At 35.3% G+C, this 21,232-nt stretch overlaps 1 long non-coding RNA gene across 2 annotated transcripts in view; it reads right to left on the bottom strand.

Annotated features, from left to right (window-relative positions):
- LOC139076326 (uncharacterized) overlaps positions 1–14,055 on the bottom strand; it is a 174,655-nt gene extending 160,600 nt beyond the window's left edge. For both annotated transcript variants that reach the window (XR_011527784.1, XR_011527785.1), the window contains exons 1-2: positions 13,504–14,055; positions 12,305–12,446 (exon numbers count right to left, since the gene is read on the bottom strand). This is a non-coding gene — a long non-coding RNA (uncharacterized lncRNA). The remainder of the gene's footprint in view (positions 1–12,304; positions 12,447–13,503) is intronic.
- Between the last annotated feature and the right edge of the window lie 7,177 nt (positions 14,056–21,232).

The raw sequence follows: 21,232 nt of genomic DNA, 5'->3' as shown, positions 1-21,232 counted from the left end.
TTCTCTTCAAATAACAGAAGAGGTCCTTCCCAGTGTACCTGGTTAATCAGAAACTGTGTTACTAAAGAGAAATTTTATGTCATATGTGATGTTTTGAGGAATGAATTTATGTGGTCTTTTCATTTGTCTTTATAATCTATTGGCTATTTGATTCATTTTGGGAAGAATTACACACATTTTATCAGATAAATGATAAGTGATTTTGTAAATGTTGTCGGCATACAAGAATTGGTTCCTTTAGCAGTTAATAAACATGTAGACCTTTTAGAAAAGATTAGGAAGTCTCCATGTCTTCTTAAAATAAAACAGCGAAACAATTGTTCTCTTTCCACACCTACAATCAGAAATATGTGGTTTTCTGTTTGTTTGTATTGTTTTTTGAGAAACTGATTAATTATCCAATTGTGTACCTAGACCGTTCTTACTGTCTACATAAATGTGTAGCTATGGAATGAGCTTACTGCAAATTTTACTTTGGGTTTTATCTTTCTGGCTTGAAATAGAAAAATCAAAAACAACTGTCTGACATCCTAAGATGACTGAAGTTAGGGGCAATTGTAGGTTATGTATTTGGTTAGAACACATATTGGCTTGAAATATAATTGAGTTAGCACTGATGGTTAGAAGAAAAGTGAAAAAAAACCAACATAAGTTATCTCATTTGGCTGAAGGACTAAGTTTCACATTACAAGAAAAAAACAAAAATAAAAATACACATACACAGTACACCATTGTGTAATGAACAAAAATATTTTAACTTGATATACTTATTTTCTCTAATACATTGGTTAATTAAAATAATTGAAGTCAATAATTAAAGTGATATCTTTTCAGAAGTAATGAAAGAAAAATAAAATCAAATTTTCAGGGATTCCTTCTTTAAATAGGAAAAGAAATGCCATAAAAAATGATGCAATGTAAGTGAGGGACTTCTGCTTTCAGATATAATGGAGTAGCTTGTACAAACCAAATATCCCATCAAAAGCAGGCAGGAAAAAATGTCCAATAAACTATAATAGATGTGTGAGAGAGAGAATACTTGTTTAAAGGCATTTGAGAAGTACTGGGACAAGCTAGACTTGTGGGTAAAATTTCCAGAAAAGAATAAAAGGTGAGACATCATTCTGCAGTCTCTGGTAACCTCAGGACATTTGCACATTCTGCATATGAGGCAAGATACTGGAGATCCAGGCAGAGTGCCTGGTCAGAGTGGCTACCATTAAAAGGCAGTAAAATTGACTATGTTATAGGTAGTTTCCAAGGGTTAGAAAAGTGAAAGTTAGAGATTTGTGAAACTAGAGTCTTGGTGTTAAGGAGGGAGGGGAGTGTCCAAGATATGACCTGCACAATTTGCTGCTTTTCCTCTAAAGTTATTTACTACATTTTGCAACTGCATAGAGCAAGAGGCTAAAAATGCAGATTATATTTTCCAAGTTCTGTACAATGAGGAGTAAATTTTAGTTCAGGATCAGCCATAGGGAGAACTGCAAACGTCCCAGGTTTTCAGAGAGAGTCCCTGGAAGACTTTGCCCCAGAAGCAGAGGCAATCCAGAGGCCGGTGGATGGAACATTGCCAACATTGCAACGCAGCATTTAGACAGCTTTGCCCTGATTATATTGAAGTGATCAGCCCCTTCTATCTGCCTGAAAGGGTAGACATTCTTTGGAAGAAACAAATCACCCCAACCTCCAATGGCTAGCATGCAATCACAAATTTACGAGCTGTGCCAAGAAAAAGGTTCCAATACCACTGATTTATAAGTACACTTAGTAAAGCTTGAATGAGATCATTTCTATCATTATCAAGAGAACACCGGTACTTAAAAATAATTCTAAAACCAGTTTTACAAGAACTCTAAAGTGAAAACTCCAAAAACATTATTAAGGAAATTTAAAAACAACTAAATGAATGGAAAGGTAAATCATGTTAATTGACTTCCAGGCTCAATATTTTATTTTATTTTATTTTACTTTACTTTTTTGAGGAACATTAGCTCTGAGCTAACTACTGCCAATCCTCCTCTTTGTTTTTTTTCTGAGGAAGACTGGCCCTGAGCTAACATCCATGCCCATCTTCCTCTACTTTATACATGGGACACCTATCACAGCATGGCTTTTACCAAGTGGTGCCGTGTCCACACCGGGGATCCGAATGGGCAAACCCTGGGCCGCCGAGAAGCGGAACGTGTGAACTTAACTGCTGCACCACCGGGCCGGCCCCAAGGCTCAATATTTTAAAGATATTATTTTTTCCACATTATTCTACAAATTCAAACTAACTCAAAATCCCAACAATACTGTATATATCTATGTATGTGTGCGTGTGCATGTGCGTGCGTGTGTGTGTTTATGTAAACTGTCTAGCTGGCTAAAATTAATGTGGAACTGCAAAAGACCAAGTATAGTCAAGAAAATCTTGAAGAAGAGCAAAGCTAGAGAATTTTTACTGTTAAGTACAATGGAAAACAACATGGTGTAATTAAGACAATGCCACGTGGGTATACATAGAGACCAGTAGACTAATGTAATAAAGAGTGCAGACCCACACATCTAGGGTAATTTGGTTTGTGACAAATGTCATACCATGGTACAGTGAGGGAAATGACAATTATAAATAAATGCAAATTAATCTTGCCCCCACCATAGACCATTTGCAAAATCAATTTTAGACTGATTTTAGATCTTAACATGAAATGTAACCACATAAAACTTTAGGAAACAAACATAGAAAATATCTTTTTATTAGTGAAGTAGGAAAGATTTCTTAAACAGGACACTAAGACCACTAAATAAAATTAATCATTGGACTCTATTAAAATTAAGAACCTGAGTCTACCAAAAGATATCATAAAGAGACTGCAAAGGCAAGACTGGGGAAGATATCTATTGTTCATGTATCTGGCAAAGATCTCACTCATATCTAACCACATCAAAATCAGTAACAAAAAGATCATTGGCTCTGCAGAAAAATGGACAAAAGACTTAAACCCACACTTTACGATGCCATCAAGGTAATAAAACGGAAATATGCTTAAGGAATTGATTTATATTGGGGAAATTCAAATAAAAACCACAATTACTACTACTATGCATCTACCAGAGTGACTAAAATGAAAAAGATAGATAATAGCAAATGTTGGCAAAGATGTAGAGCAACCAGCATTCTCAGACACTAGTGAAGAATGAATTGGCAACCACTGTTGAAAAGTGTTTAACAGTATCTAATACAACTACAGTATGTATACCCAGAGACTCAGCCACTTCTCTCCTATGTATATCCAAACATAAGTATGGATATGTGTTTGTCAATAGAATGTACAAGGATATTCATAGCAGTATTAATAATAGTAGCCAATGTTGGAAAGACAAAACTAAATTTGAAAATGTTACTGCTTATAAAAAATGGTAAATCTCAAAAATACAGTTTTGAATGAAAGAACACAGGTACAAATAAGTATATGTTACATGATTCTGTTAATGAAAATGTCATGAAGAAGTAAGACACATCTATAGAGTAAGACATCAGAATAGTGGTTACCTGATGTTAGGAAATAGTGATTGAGAAGTAGGCTTTTCGGATATTGGTCACGGTTTCTTTCTTACATTGGTACTGATCACTGGATTCACATGTTTGTAAAAATCAAGTTGTACACTTTTGAATTGTGCAATTCTGGCATGTATATTCTAGTTCAATAAAAAACATTTAAACAATAAGATGGAAAAACCAACAAAAAATGGATTTGACCTCTTTTGTCAAAATATCTTAGCAAGAGAAAGGTCATTTCTACTTCAAAAAAAGGATTTATATTCAGAATATTGTGGTAATATATACAGGCAATTTATTCATAGTGAAAAGACCAGAGTGTTCTTTGGCATGTACATATCCTAAAACTGGGCCCACCTTCATATTTGATAATGAGGTTTGTTTGTTTTCTATGTTTTTATATAATGGTTTTTAATCTCCTCATTCATTTCCCCATAGGACTTTGTTCCTTTGTCTCGTGAAAAGGCATGCGTTTGTAAGTCTGCAGTAAAGTATAGCTGATTGTAATGACTAGAACCTTGTAAGCATCTGTTAGGGCAGAATGACTTGCTTTTAAAGCAGGCTCACCCTGCCTACTGGGCTCCTGCAGATGCCACATACATAGGGACTGTGAATAACGATGATTTCAAACAGTTCTTTTCGATGTGGATGATACATTGCCCAATGCCTTCTTTTAGTCGTCATTTTTTTAAAAATAATTTTATGCACAGTGACTTCACTAGTGTATATTATTTAATTTACAAGAACGCAAAAATGAATTATTTTAATAGCACAAAAGTAAGAGCAAGACTACTACTTCAGATACTCAATTCTCTAGTGTACATTTTTGGAGCACTTTCAAAGTTGTCATTCTACAGAGAAATCGCCATCCTTTCAATCTCATTGCCACCAGAATTGAACTTTAGGGCATTATCAGAAAATATCAAGTAGTATTGGAAGATTTTTAAGTGTGAGTAAATGACATGATTAGAGCTGAGGATGTCTAACCTGGCAGTAGACTGTAGGCTGGATTAGAGAAAACAGTGCCTGGAAGAGAGAGGATCAAACAAGATATAAACAGTAGAACCTAAACAAGAAGTTAGACTTAGACTAGGCTGGTGGAGGTAAAAATGAAAAGTAATGGTGAAATACAATCAGCAAATACGAAAACAGATGTTGGGAACCAGGCAGAGGATCCATCTGAGGTTTTGTGCCTAGCTAACTGGGGGAGCTGAGGGTCTTCAATTTACAATCATATGCCCTGTGTAGATTTGGAATCTACTTGGAGACTTCCATTCTTTTATTAACTCACACATTAAATGCACCTCAGCACTGCTAAACTTCTAATATTTGATCTTCGGCCCCAAGATACTCGAGGTGCCTCTCTATAAAGGCTTAATCAGGGTGAGGCAAGGGGAAGGAGCCAGAGTCTTCTACTAAAGCAATGTCCAAGGCTCAAGAGAGAGGGATAAAGGAAAAAGAAGGTTGAAGTTGGAACAGTTCAGTTTGCGACAATGCATGGCCTTTCCTCTTCTCATCTCTGAACTTGTAATGGCACAGGGGAGGGAGTGCCAGCTGGAGCGGGAGCCACTACCCAGGCAAGTCCTTGTCCTTAAAAAGGGAACATTGACTGTGTTGACTGGTGCCCTTCTCCCAGCTCTTTGGCAACTTAGTGGAGACGTATGGAGCACAGAAAGAATGCTTGAGGAAGGATGTACTGAAACAATAAGGACATTACATTTCTCTCCCAAATCCTTTCTCTCTCTCGTTTTGACAAACCAAAATTTCAGGCTATAATAACATGCTATAAATTCTTTTATATTGAATCTGACATTTGACATTGACGGGCTTAAAAACATGTAATTCAGAGAAGGAATATCTGTGACCTTCAAAATCTGAACATGTGCCTGTGATAAGTAAAATATGATCCCAGATGCCAGGCCAAATTATATTATTAATTAAGCATTGAATGGAAGGATATTTTAATGGATAGAATCAAAACTGATTTCTGTAACAATGAAAGTTCAGTAAAATTGTGATGCTGAGGGAGTGAAGGCAGAGTCTTAGGAATTATATTCACTCTGCACCAAACAGTATTATTAGGAACACTGTGAAATTCCCGGCAGTGATTTTATCAATAAGTGTGGTTTTTACGTGATGGTGCAGACCAAGGCCATGTCCAGACAGCCCGCTGAGAAATGACCCATTTTATAGCGAGGAACAGATACTTCGCGCGGGGAGTGCGCCAGCTGGACAACGTAAATCAGTCCCTTAGCCTTAGAGATTGTGATGGCAGAGGCAGCTCTGGGTTGGCCCGCAGCCATTCGTTGCAAAGCAAATATTGCTTGTTTGCAGGATGGCTTCCTCATTTCCCTGTGTCAGGCTCCTGACAGGAAGATTTGTAAGTATGTACTGTTTGGCTGTTACATGCAAACTCACCAACTTCCTTATTTGCCTGTGGTTAGGAACCCCAAAGTGATTAGCCTGATGTGAGAAAAAAAACTATGGCCTCTTTGTACTAAGCTGGCTACTCAAAGACAGTCTAAATATTAATAAAAAGTGACCAAAGTAAAATTCCACAAATCCTGTTCATTGATAGACATTATAACACAAACTGGGAGAATGTACGAGTGTGCGTTTATATGCATGTATGTCTAATAAAGTTTTAGCAGGCAGAGTACAAAGAACTCCTAAAAATCAATAAATAAAACAAAATGTAAAACAGCGCAATAGAAAAATAGGCCAAAAGCATGACACAAAAAGAGACACATAAGGCCAATTTATAGCTGCTGAAAATCAGTATTAACCTAGGATATATAAATTAAAACGAAAATGATAAACAGTTTTATACACTCTAACTTTTCAAAATTAAGAAGTCAAATAATATAACCATTATTTTATACATTTCATATACATAATGAAAATGTAAACCCCTACAGCCATTTTGGAAAATAATCTGGCAGCATCTCATAAAGCAAAATATATGCAGACACATTTCCCAGCAATCCCATTCATAGAGCTATCCTGAAACCTTTGCCTGCTGCACCATGTACAAACACATGTTCTCATCAATACAGTTTTTACTAGGAAAAAACTCTAGAAACCATCCACATTCATAAGTTGTGCTATATTAACACAATAAAACACTACACTGCAGAGAAATTAATGAATGACACTTGCACAGAGCAACATGAATGGATCTTGGAAGCATAAGTTTGAGTGAAAGCAACAAGTTTTGCATTACAAAACTGCCTGTAGTATATCATCTTCCATTAACCAATTTACAAGAAAAACTAAGCAACTTATTGTTTTGAAAAACATACGTATGATAAAATATAGAGGGAAGTAGAGAGAGAGAAAAATCAGCAATAGGTAATACACGTTATTGACTATATTTTAGTCCTTGTACTGGGTGGAGGTTAATGGTTATTACATCATTTTACTCTGTCAGTCATATTTATATTACTTCTATCTATTTGTGTTTATCCAGTACATTGAAATTTGATAAAGCAAAAATAGAGAAATTTAAACTGCTATACACAACTATTGTTTTCTTAGTACTGGGACAATATCAGCTTCTTTCATTAGACAGTTCACTTCGCATCCTGTATGAGAAAGAGGATACTCCATATCATTTGTCACAGACATATTTTGCATTTTCTTACGATTTTCTATTAAGCAAATCAAATAAGAAAGCTTTCACTGTAGGGATTAGAGTTCATTACATATGACAATATGTTGAATAATATGTTGCAAAATAAGCAGTTTAATGTTGGGCAAAGTAAAAGATAATTGGTTATTTCTCCCTTTGTAGACAATCCTATAGAGCATGGAGGGCATATCTGAGTGTGTTGTCTTCAGAGAGGAAAGAAACACATTTTTGTGAATATGAAGTCTATGTTTACACGTAGATTTTTATAAACTTAAAGAATATATTTTTAAGCGTCAAAATTGAAAATTCCTCATAGTCATGCATATTTTCAGACTCTTTTTTTATAGTCTCATAAAAGATTAATGGAAGACCTATTTTATGCACTTCAATAATCCTTCGAATGGAAACTGGCTTTTGTGACATTGCTGGCTCTTCAATCACATATTCATACCATTTACAAATGGATTTATATTTCTTGGGAAATTGTAAGTTGCCACTTTCATATAAGAATATGTATATATTCCAAAATAGTTAGCCAGATGTATCTTAATTACATCATAGCTTTAACTAATTAAAGAATATTACTCTGCCAGTTTTAGGTAAAGTTTAACCGTTCTGTTGAATTGGGGTATAAAGGTCCTATCTGTGGCTAATGGAGCTGACATGATTTGAAAAGGATGAAGTTCAGCACCATACAAAACTTTACTAGTGATCTGTATGACAAGACTGCAGCATGAGAATTAGAGTATCTTAGAGATGAAAAAGGGCTTGCAGGCAAAATCCAGGTAATCCATCCAAGCAAGAGATTCTGTCTGCAACATTCCAGAAAAGTTAATTCATTTAGCAAACTAAATTAATATCTTTTGTTCAGTTCAAACATCTTTTTCTTAAATATAGTATAATAATATATAAACTAAGTAACTAAAATTAGAAATATATTAAATTAAATTTGCCTATCAAGTATTACTTTGATTTTAGTGTTATTCACCATAAGATAAAATTCAATTATGGTAGAACGCATACACAAAGAATTTGACATTCTTTCTCTGGAATTCCTGTGCCGCATGGCAACTAATCATCAGTTACAAATGATGCATAGTTTAGTGACCCATCGGAAAAAGCATTGCTTCTATACAACCGAACCAGATGCTAGTAGTTTTCCTCTTCTTATTTTATTCATTTTCATATGTTTTCATATATGTTCATCGTGCACTATTAGGGGTAATGGGAAAGATCTTCCTGATTAAAAAATCAAAATAAAACTTATCTTACAACCAACTAGAAGATGGGCTTTAAACTATAGGCAGGCACAAAAAATGTAAACAGAATTGCCTGATAAAATTATATTGGAAATAAGACTAAAGTATAATGAAATAATCATTTACCAGATATTAATATTGGATACTTGACCCTCTAATGCAGGGCAAACACTCGGTACCTAGGACAGACTAAAACCAAAACTAACGCGGTAATTAAATAACTAAGTCAATGTCTATTATTGTTCTTGTTGCATTTTTGCTTTTGAAAACAGAAGAGGGAAAGTTGGACTTAGAATTCTGGAGAAGGGGCCGGCCTGGTGGCTCAGCAGTTAAATGCGCATGTTCTGCTACATGGCACTGCTTGTCAAGCCATGCTGTGGTAGGCGTCCCACATACAAAGTAGAGGAATATGGGCACGGATGTTAGCTCAAGGCCAGTCTTCCTCAGCAAAAACAGGAGGATTGGCAGCAGATGTTAGCTCAGGGCTAATCTTCCTCAAAAAAAAAAAAAAGAATTTTGGGGCAGAATAGGAAGGTGCACTTGAATAAAAGCAAGAATTAACAAGGATGCTGCTGAGCACAAACTTAGCAAATCTGCATCGCGAGACAGATAAACCCACAGATGGAGTGGTCATACCCCACAGTGCACTAAACCAGCAATTCCAGTATAAGGAGTCTGTGCTGTTATTGTCATAAATTATTGATAATCCATTATTGCAACCTCAAAATCACTTTCCAAGATTGATTCTCAAACCTTTCAACAGATACTGTTTGGAATCATACAAATAGGGAAAGAAAAAGGATAAGCGTGTGTGTGTGATGTATATACAATTGAAGGAAACTAATATCCATCACAGGAGAAATTTTTAAGTAATTTGTGTTAATTTTATACACTAGAATAAAATGTATCTATTAAAAATAGCTACATTATATTACACCTGTTGACCTGAAAAACAGCCCATGATGCATTAAAGGAAAACATAGTATTTCAATTAATCCAATAAAAGTGATTGGATGAAAAGAATGTGTGTGGGTGTGAGAGAGAGATTAAATGTATTTATATTTGAAAAAGCAATATAAAAATGTTTGTCCCAAATTTTTATTCAAAAACTTGCCCCAATTTTTGATTCAAAAAATAAACATATATAGAATGTCCCACAGTGTGTCTTGCAAGAAGAATATAAAAATGAGTGTATTGTGATATTCTTCCCTTTAGGTTCTAGTTGCAGAGATGTCCTTCTAAGTATTCAGCAAAACAGGTTTAAACAATGTAATGTGTACTCCTCTAGTTGCACATAATTTAAAATTCAAAATGCTCCAGAGCTGATTAATTACATATAAATTATATTTTTCTTTGTGTGTAGCTCAATGGGTAATTATACTTAATTACGTTGAGGGAGAATAGGAGTTGCATGTCAGAGAATAGGAGTTCCTAATATTCGAAATTAAGAATTTTAAAAGGTTTCAAAAATAATTTTAAAAACAGTATTTGACTTGTAAAGATTCCTAATTAGCCAGAAAATTTTGCATTGGCTCTGTCCACATTTAATAATAATGTACATCTGCTCTTTGATGTCTTCTGAATGTTTTTATGTTAGAAAAACAGAGGAATCTGTTATTATAAATGATTCCACTTAACTTTTTCCGGCCACTCCTACACCCAGAGAATAATCCTGTGTATAGACTGTGCATAGGCAATTATCTCAATGATTATCCTTTTAATTTTTTTATTTAACTGTGAGTATCCATTTCTTTTAGGCCATATATGATTCATTCCCTAATATTTTCCAGTTCTATAGACAAGTTTTGTTTAGAGGTTTTAAACTTTTGTGACACTTTGCAGTCAATGTCAGGATAAATTGAGTTTCTTTCCCTTCCTGGGAGATAAAGGATTAGCTTCCCTGCTTCAGTGACAGAGCTCTAGGAGAGTGTGAAGTAACCGCTATTTACCACGAAAGCGCTCACCTGCAACTTAACTTTGGCTTCAGCAGCAAACATATATGAGTTAATTTGGTGGTGATGTGATGGGTGTGAAATAGATGGGAGACAGTTATTTTCACCTGTAGAAAATTCTTGATGAATACCTAAATATATTTTGGACTTTGAATTAAACTGTTACTCCTGAATTACAGGAAGCCACCTCATTATACAATTAATATTTTCTCTCAAATTGCCAGTTATTATACAAATGCATCTTTTCCATTGAAGCTTTTCACATGCAGGGTTGAACAGGGTAATATCTACCCCATTATCCCATTGTCTTTATAAACTATCTGCAGGCTGCTACCTAGGAAACCTGAGTGTAGGAGGAGCTGTTCTGAGAGATTGCACATGGCTCCAGTTGCCAAGGAAACTCGTGCCTTTTTTCCTGCAAATGTGCAAAGCAGTTTCCTTATTAGGAATTGGGTTAACAGTGTTCTCAAAGGAAAAGCTGAGTGAGGAAGGTAGTAAGCTCTTTTCATACATACGAACTGAATTGTAAACTCTGTAAAAATGGTGATGAATTGTTTTCAGCATGTAGGTTTCAGTGATAAAAGCAAAGTCTTGTGGATTGTCACACGTGGTTTTTATCTGACATAATCAGAAACATTAGAAAGTGGAAAGTCTTGCTTTTAAATGAAAAATAGACCATAGGAGTATGGAGAAAATGAGTTTTTTCTGAATAATAAATGGCAGATACTGACCATGTATGGTACCTATTCAATCCATATGAGTGTTGAATACATACTTTTTAAATGACACTGCATAAAAATATGTTCCCTTAAATACTTTCATATGTAGCAATTCTAATTAATTCTTTGTTTAGCCCCTTTTTTATTACATCACTCTGTTATTATTGTGCTAAAATCACATATTTCATATTCTACTAACAATCCATTTTTTATTCTGTTGGAGTAATTAAAATACTCTAAAATATAAAACCCCAAGTCAAATATAATAAATATGACATCAGCAGGACCTATCACAATTTGTTGTCATTTATTAAGACATCACCTATCACCTATATAAAGCAACTTTAGTCAAAATTTTGTAATAATATTCTTCAAAAGACCATAAAAAGTATGGACTATGGGAGAACAAAAGCTCAAAAAACAAGGATCTCTGCATACTTAGCAAGGAGGCTATTTCTTGAAAATATTAGCCGTGCTCTCTATGTTAAGATATTAATATTGAGTCCTTAGGCATCCAACCTAAATGCAGAGGGTTATATGTAAGCATTTTATTGAAAAAATAAATGGTCAAGTTTAAGTTTCTTCCTCTTGGGATATAATTCATGAAGAACTATAATTCTTTGAGCATCCTATCGAGCAGCCAAGGTGTGTGAGAGTAGGCACCTTTGTGTATTGCTGATAGAGTATGTATCTTAACAGCCTGCATAGAACACAACTGGGAAAAATATCTTAAGTGCCTTAAAATGTTATTAGTTTTCACTGGGCTCAGTAATATTATTTTAAAGCAACTTTCTAAACAACTATGTATACAAGGATACTAATCACATTTTTTTATTTAAAAAAAATCTAAATTCCAACACTAGATATTGATAAAGTTATGCTAACAATATATAATAGACACTGAGCTGATTTCAGCCATTAAAAATAAACATAGTGAGAAAAATACACAATCACATGGAAAATATTCATTATAGAATAAGCTAAAAATAAAAGATATGAAAAATTTGGCACAGGAAAATACTGGAAGTATATACCCCAAAGTCTTAGGTAGTTTTGTGTGTTACTTTTCCTTTACGTTTTTCTACTTCTGCCAAGTTGTTTGCATTGAACATTTATGACTTCCGTATTTAGAAAATGTTTTAAAGTGTTATAAAGGCCAACATTTATGAAGAGTTTAAATAACATAGAGAAATACTTACAATATAATGTCAATAAAGAAAAGCAGGTTAGCATGGTGTATAGGCACAAACATCACAAGGACAACAGCCCCATTGTGGGTCACCATCCTGGAACTGCTGAGCAGCCTGTTCTCAGCCATTGCTCAGAGAGAAGTGGGGCTGCCTGCAGGAAGAAGACACAGCTGTTAACACCAGCTAAGGAACTGTGGGCAGTGGCACCTACAGGGAGTTGATAAGACTGAGGCATTGGACGTATAGAACGCAGAATAAAAGAACCAAACTCCTGAAGCCTCCAGTTTGGAGTAAGATGCTTCTAAATGAGAAGCCCCAAATCCTGTCAGGTGAGAATTTCTAGAAAAGGGATATTCGTGTGGAAAATTCAAGTGATAGGAAGGCAGGCTTATGCTTAAGAACTTGGGGAACTGTTGTGTCATTTGTTCTAATTTCATGGTTTTTTTATTTTTACATTTTTGTGATTTATGTAAAAGCAAATGCATTTCACTAAGATCTAAAAACTCCTAAGTATTTTCCTAATGAAAGCAGCATTAAAATATGAGATTTGGGGATAGGACTAGAGTTTGAGAATCTGTAACTAGCAAGCAGGCTAATTGCTATGTGAGTCCTAAATAGCCTTATATACTTTGTAATACAGGAGTCCTAAATGGTTTCACACAAATGCTGCACCTGTAAGACATGTATTTGGAATATGAGGTGCTGTGTTTATGAAATACCCCTCTCCAAACATGCTGGCAAAAGACATATGCCCTTGGATGAAAGCATCTACCAAAAATTATAGCCTAGCTGATAGAACAGATGAGAACAACGTTGAGCAGAACCCCAAGTGAAAGATCCTTTCAGAGATGAATTCAATGGCAGATACTACATAAAATTACAAATCTTTGTTTTTGGAGTCTATAGATTTAAATACCAACATATAATTATGGAAAAATTAGTGACTCCAACTTCAGATGTGCAACCCAGTGATTTCAGTGAATGCTGAAAGCAATAACAATCCACCCATCATTATTTTTGAAAGGTTCCAAAACAAGCAAAGGGGGTGAATACAATATTTATTCTAAGGTATATCTGTGGATATCTACCTGCCAGAAACACCTACCTAATAACAGTCACTCAGCAAGGAAGACATGAATAAAAAGCATTGAGAAAAATTAGCAGTCACTCCATCATGGGAGGAACTGAAAAGGGATTGCTCAACTCACCTGGACCGACGAAGGTATCTCAGTGGATCTCACAAGCTGGAAGAAATACATTTCTCATGTAAAGTAGGAGGACACAGTTTGAAATAAACTCTAATTCCCAGCTTGACGATAATGTTCCCGGACACTCTTGCACTGAAACCATTGGGGAAGCTTGTAGAGCTCTTATGCAAGTTTCTAACAAAACAAGGAGAACAAGTTGGATGCCTAGGAGGAAACTAAAGCTAAGAACCAGCTCTCTGGAACAGAAAAGCCTGGCCTGTAACACTTGCCAACATCAGTAGTGTAAATTCTTCTGCCACAGCCAGTTTTATGCTATCAATAAGACATGGTTGAATGTCAAGAGAGGATGGAATGTGCATAGTTGGCTCTCACCAAGAGGTAAGAGCCAGCCCCGCCCTACCGCTGAGAGCCATTTGTCCTTGCAGCTCTTAATGAAGGCACTAGTAAAAAAATTTTTTAAAAACACCACAAAATAAAGTCCACGCAGCTGGTGTGACTCATAGTTTTATGTTAGAATGCTCCTCTTTTAAGCAGTATAAGAAGAATAAATTGAAAGTCTTTACCTAAATAGGAAGTAAGGAGTTTCCTAGGCCTTCGTATTCTCAGATTTCCAGTAACCTAGACCCAGTGAAAACACATGGATAATACAGAGGAGTCACTAATGTCTGCAAACAATTTGAGAAGTATGGTAGTTGTAAAAGCATACACACTATCAGTAAGAAAAAGAGAGAGGTGATTAAAGCAGCCCCAGGAAAAAGTTTCCAACTTTTTTCATGTCTTTTAGTGAGAAAACGTTGTGAGTGCTTCCACAGCGCCAACTGGGTGACCTCATATGCATTTCGCTTTACAGTTGTTTGAGGTACTTGTCTAATACTGTTCCACGTTTACGTCCATTCTTCTGAAAATTCAACTGGATAATCCAAAGAAGTTTCCTATAAAGGGAAAAGTCATACAAAATAAAATGAATTATCTGGTACACTCAGTTAAAATGCACTCTAAAAAGGACTGTATAAACACATAAAAAACAAATCCCATGAGAAAGTTCAAATATTATCGTGAAGATTGGGATAGACTGATCTGACATGGAAAAGGCTGAAAATAGCAGAACTCAAGCTCCAAGAGCTTTCTTTAGTAATAGTGCCAGGTTTAAACACTAAAACCAGGAAATTTTGTTGTCTTAAAAACTATACTGATTTGGGGATAAACTTTTCAGAGATGGAAAGATTTAAGGAAGAAAGAAAAGGAAGAGAGAGGTATATTTGTGACTGTCACATGGAGAAAAGTAGAAGTGTGGCACATAGTGAAAACTTTCCAGTTGAAATCCTTTTAAGCAAACTTAAAAGGTTGAATACTTGTGCTAATCTCTGTCTAGAATTTACATCAGGTTTACTCGACCATGGCACTATTGGCATTTTAGATCAGATAATTCCTTGTTGTAGAGGACAGTTCTGTGCATTTTAAGATGCTTACCAGCATCCCAACCCTCCACCCCCTCTATATCAGTAACATCTCTCCCCCATCCCAATAAATGACAATTAAAATTGTCTCCAGACATTGGTAAATGTCCCTTAATGGGCAAAATCGCCCCTAAATGAGAACCATTGACTTGTATCTAATTGAAAGGACTTTTATTCACTTGTGTTTGTCTGAAAACATTACTTTATGAGAATGTAACAGACTAGTAGACATTCAGTTTGGCCATAATGATTTCTCTAGAAATTTTGTTGTGAGTTTTGCCTGAAATAAACATAATAATAAGCCAACATTTACATAGCACTTTCTCTGTGTCAGCCACTACTGTAAACACTTTATACAGATAAATTGTTTAATCCTCACAATAACCCCATTTCGAACATGAAAAAACTGAAGATGAGAAGTTAAGTTGCTCATGATCACGCAGCTAATAATTGGTAGAGATGAGAGTGGTACCACACATTGCGGTTCTAGAGTTCTTGTGTTCTCGCAATATACACGGATAGAAAACGTCCATGAAATCAACTAATCTGTGAAATCTATGCCTTCTCATGTAAAAATATTAGAATGATTCAGTTACTCTGAGCCCTGGTGATCTTTTGCCTAGATAGTTGCAATAGATCTCCTGAATGGTCTCCTGCTTCTACCCTTCCTCTTCCTCTGTAGTCTCTTCTCCACAGGACAGTGAAGCAACCCTTTAAAAACATAAGTCAAGTTAGATCACTTCATCTCTCAAATGGCTTTGCAATGGCTGCCCACGTCCCTCAGTGCACAAACCCAATTCCTTACCATGACTCTGTGGTCCTATGTAATCTAGAGTGCCATCTATCTATGTCTTAGAACCATCTCTCTTAATTTGTTGTGCAGTACACCAAGTCTCTTGTTGATGCATTACCCTGCCTTCTTGCCTTGGCTCTCACCACTCTGCCTGCCTGCAAGAGACTCACCACTCACCTCATTCAAGCCTCTGTTCAAAAATCGCCTTCTCAGGGAGCCTGCCCTGGCCAATCTATGTGCAGCACACAGGCATCACTTCAGCTCTCTCTCATGCCCTTTCAATGCACTATCATTCTTCATAGCACTTCTATGCATCTGAACCACTATACATTTATTCATTTTTATGCTTTTTGCCAGTTTCATCCTATACAGTGTAAGTCCTGTGAAAGTAGATCACCTGCTTTGTTCACTGCTGTATCTCCAAAACTTAGAACGCTGCCCAGAAAAAAAGTAATTGGTCCATAAATATTGTTGAGTGAATATAGAATGTAAAAGTGAGATGACGGCACCAAGCTGAGAAAAAGGCCCTCACTTCCTTAAGCGATAGAGTGTCTGATCAACCTGATGGTAAAATAATAGTGTGTTTTTAACTTAGCAAAAATAGATTTAACAGTGTTTCATGACACTCAACTGGGCAACTTAGAAATGTTAGTCCTAATGGTGGATTTATACGTAGTTTAATTACCTGTGAATATTAATCTCAGTCCTTTCTAAACTATCAGAGACTTCTTGCTCCTAGGCTATGTCATGTAAACACATTCTATTCCAACTCATTTTTTTTCAGCAAATACTATGTATACTCTCAAATTTTAAGACCTCGCAAAACAAAAGAGGGATAGAAAATATGTTGGAAGAAGTCAGCCAGAACCAAATATATTTCAAAAATTCTTCACATCATTTAATTAAATAAACATTTAACATCCCCAGAATAAAAATAGCCCCTAAAAGTGAGAAAAAGAAATATGCTAAATTTATTATTAGGAAACTCAGAATTTAAAAATAAATTTAAAGATATTAATCTTGATAAGTAATCAGGGAAATACAAGTTGTGACATGCAATGATAATTTTCATTTTTTGTCACTTTAGCAATAGTTGAAAAATTCATAATTTTCAGTGCTTACTGGGAAAGGTATATTCTCACCTACTATGGACAGAAGTGTAAATTGGTACAATTTATTTGAAATGAAGTTTGATGGTGTTTATAAACATTGAAAATGTGTATATACTTTGAGCAATTTGCTTGAGGTTCCTCAGTATCTGGATAGAGTTTTTAATTTGCAGACATCCAGGACCACACCTGCACAAAAGCTTCAGTGAAGCAGATGCCTTTTCTCCAAATTTTTTAACAACACTATTAAACCTTGGTCAGTCTGATACTCCTGCCCAGGACTTTGATCTCTGAGAGAATTGACACGGTGTAGGGACAGGGAGGGGTCATTTTGGTGGCAGTGGTGGGATTAAAGTCCCAGTGCTGAGGTGAGGATTGTTCACTGCCAGCGAGCCCTGATCTTTGCAATATTTTATGTTCAGAAAAATAATGAAATGCATATCATTTAAGTCTCAACAGATGCACAAGCCCATGATGAGACATTGGCTACTCTGCCTTCCTAGTTTTCTGACTTTTTCTGAGTTTGGTTCTCTAAGATTTCTGATGATGCTCTGAACCACACAGTCGTCTTATAGCAAAGTACTTTTCTGCCTAAGCTAACTAAATTGGTTCCACTATTGGTATCAACAACCATGACTAGGACAATGGACCTCCTTTTGCACCATCAATCTTACTTCTACTGATCTAGTATATAGAGATACTTGAACAAGTGTGAAGAAACCTAAATATGAGGGAGTAGCTTATGATCACATAGCTAATAATATATTTGCCTTTGTCTGGCTTGTTCCTCTTAGTATAATGCCCTCTAGATCCTTCCATATTATCATAATGGCAGAATTTTCTTATATTTTTAAGGCTGAATAATATTCCATTGTATACACAGGCATACTTGGGAGATATTGCAAGTTCAGTTCCAGAACACCATAATAAAGCAAATATTGCGATAAAGCAAGTCACACAAATTTTGGCGTTTCTTAGTATACATAAAAGTTATGTTTACACTATACTGTAGTCTATTAAGTGTGCAATAGAATTATGTCTAAAAAAATGAGCATACATACCTTAGTTAAAAAATACCTTATTTCTAACCATCATCTATGCCTTCAGTGAGGTGCAATCTTTTTGCTGGTGGAGGGTCTTGCCTCAGTGCTGATGACACTGACTGATCAGAATGGTGGCTGTTGAGGGATAGGGTGGGTGTGGCAATTTCTTAAAATAACACAACAATAAATTTTGCCACATCAATTGATTTTTCCTTTCACGAATGATTTCTCTGCAGCATGTGATGCTGTTTGATAGCATTTTACCCAAAGTAGAACTTCTCTCAAAACTGAAGTCAATCCTCTCAAAACCTACTGCTGCTTTATCAACTAAGTTTATATAATATTCTAAATCCTTTGTTGTCCTTTCAACAATATTCACAGCATCTTCCCCAGGCATAGATGCCAGGTTCCATCTCAAGAAACCACTTTCTTTGCTCATCCATAAGAAGCAATTCCTTATCTGTTAAAGTGTTATCATGGTAGATGGTAGCAATTCAGTCACCTCTTGAGGGTTCACTTCTAATTCTAATTCTCTTGCCACTTCCACCACATTTGTACTCAAGTCCTCCACTGGAGTCTTGAATGGCTTAAAGTCATCCATAAGGGTTGGAACCATCTTCTTCCAAACTCCTGTTAATGTTGACATTTTGACCTCTTCCCACAAATCACAAATATTCTTAATGGCATCTAGAATAGTATATCCTTTCCTGATGATGTTCAATATATTTTGCCCAGATCCATCAGAGGAATCACTGTCAATGGCAGCTATAGCCTTATGAAATGTATTTTTTAAATAATAAGGCTTAAAAATCAAAATTATTCCTTGCTCCATGAGCTGCAGAATGGATGTTGTGTCATCAGGCATGAAACAACATTAATTAATGGCCATATATGCATGGATTTATTTCTGGGCTTTCTATTATGTTCCATTGATCTACATGTCTGTTTTTATGCCAATATCATACAGTTTTAATTACCATAGCTTTGTAATATATGTTGAAATCAAGGAATGTGTTGCCTTCAGCTTTGTTCTTCTTTCTCAAGATTGCTTTGGCTATTTGGGATCTTTTGTGGTTCCATACAAATTTTAGGGTTGTTTGTCCTATTTCTGTGAAAAATACCATTGGAATTTTGATCAGGTGTTCTTTGAACCTGTAGATTGCTTCAGGTAGTGTGGGCATTTTAACAATGTTAATTCTTCCAATCCATGAGCACGAAATACATTTCCATTTTTGTGTCTTCTTCATTTCTTTTCTTAATGTCTTGTCATTTTCAATATTTAGGTCTTTCATCTCCTTGGTTAAATTTATTCCTAGGTATTTTATTCTTTTTGATGCAATTGTGAATGAGATTATTTTCTTAATTTATCTTTCTGATAGTTTCTTAATGTATACAAATGAACAGATTTTTGTGTACTGATTTTGTATCCTGCAGCATTACTGAATTCATTTATTAGTTCAAACAGGTTTTTTTTTTATGAAGTCTTTAGGGTTTTCTATATATAATGCTATGTCATTTTCAAATAGTGATAGTTTTACTTCTTCCTTTCCAATTTGGATGCCTCTTATTTCTTTGTCTTGTCTAATTGCTCTGACTAGGACTTTCAATACTATCTTGAATAAAAGTGGTGAGAATGGGCATCGTTGTCTTACTTGTGATCTTAGAAGAAAAGCTTTCAGCTTTTCACCATTGAGTATGATGTTAGCTGTGGCTTGTCACATATGGCATTTTCTTATGTTGAGATATGTTCCTACTATACCGTCTTTGTTGAGAGTTTTTATCATAAATTGATGTTGAATTTTGTCAAATGCTTTTTCTTCATCTATTGAGGTGATAACATGATTTTCATCCTTCATTTTGTTAATATGGTGTATCACATTGACTGATTAATGGATGTTGAACCATTCTTGCATTCCTGGAATAAATCTCACTTGATTGTGATGTATGATCCTTTTAATATATTGCTGAAATCTATTTGCTAATATTTTCTTGAGCATTTTTACATCTATGTTCATCAGGGATATTGGCCTGTAATTTTCTTTTCTTGCGGTACACATATATTTTCATTAAAATAAAAAAAACAGGTTTACAGGAGTAGTTGACACACAGGTATTTATTTAATTATCTTTATGGTACAGTATTTTCCTTAAATATCTGTGTCTACTGTTTGGGAGGTTACTTTGTTTAAGTTGGTGACATTGTTTTCTAAAAGATTGCTTTTTATTTCACGTACCTAATGTACACAGATATTTTCTTTCATTTTTCAGTTAAACTTTTATTGACTTATTAGGAAGTATGGAATAATAACTCCAATATGCCCCAAAACAAATGCAAAGTTCACAAATACAGCATGACAGACACCTGGTTTAACAAACTAATAATTTGTGAATTAGTCTTCCTCTATGGTAGACAGAATCCTAAGATGAGTCATCCCCACCCCCCTACCCAAGATCCCCAGCCCTTTGTGTACACACCCGTTTATAATTCTCTCCTCTTGAGTGTTGGCGAAGACTGTGTATGTAATAGAATATCACTTCAGTGACTAGGTGACTAATCAGTTGACTTTGAGGTAATCATAATGGAGACCTAATCTTATCTAACCTAGATCTTTTTCTGACCCCATTCAAGTTGTTGACAGAACTTAGTTCCTTTCTGTTTGTAAGATGAATGTCTCTATTTTCTGGGAGAATGTTCACAGAGGGTCTCTCTTAACTTCTAGAGCCTGCCTGAAGTTCTTGCTCACGTGGGCCTATCTATGACATGAGAGTTTTCTTTTTTTTTAAGGCCAGAGAAAAGGATTTTTCTGAAGCTTTTTCATTCTTCCTGTCATTTTTCTGATAAACTTTTGTGTAAAGTGTTCACTTGATGAGTCCTCCTTTAAGAGGATGCTTTGTGAAATGTAGATTTTGAGACTCACTTACCATGGCCATATACTTAATTAACTAATTAACTAAATTAATGTTATTTGTCTAAGATTATTTGGCCTATTATTGTAGCACTTGACCTCATCAAATTTTCATCTCTTAGGTAAGTTGTACATTTCTAGGTGATTCTTTTTAATTTTAAATTCACATGAAGTTGCAAAAATAGTTCAGTGAGGCCCCATATATGTTGAATCCACCTTCCTCCAATGTCTTTCTTACATAACCACAGTACATTATTAAACCACTAATTTTCTTTTCTGATGTATATTTCCAGAAATTTTACAGTAGATAGATAGATGATGATAGAGAGCAAGCAAGAGAGATAGATATGACCAGGACAGAAATTGCATCATAATCTTAAAGAAAGTCCCCAATGTCACCCCTTTATAGACATACTGTCCCC

Source organism: Equus przewalskii, chromosome 16 (assembly GCF_037783145.1).
Source record: "Equus przewalskii isolate Varuska chromosome 16, EquPr2, whole genome shotgun sequence".
Taxonomy (NCBI): Eukaryota; Metazoa; Chordata; class Mammalia; order Perissodactyla; family Equidae; genus Equus; species Equus przewalskii.
Note: the sequence above shows the minus strand (reverse complement) of the source record. Positions and strands in the feature narration are given on the sequence as shown.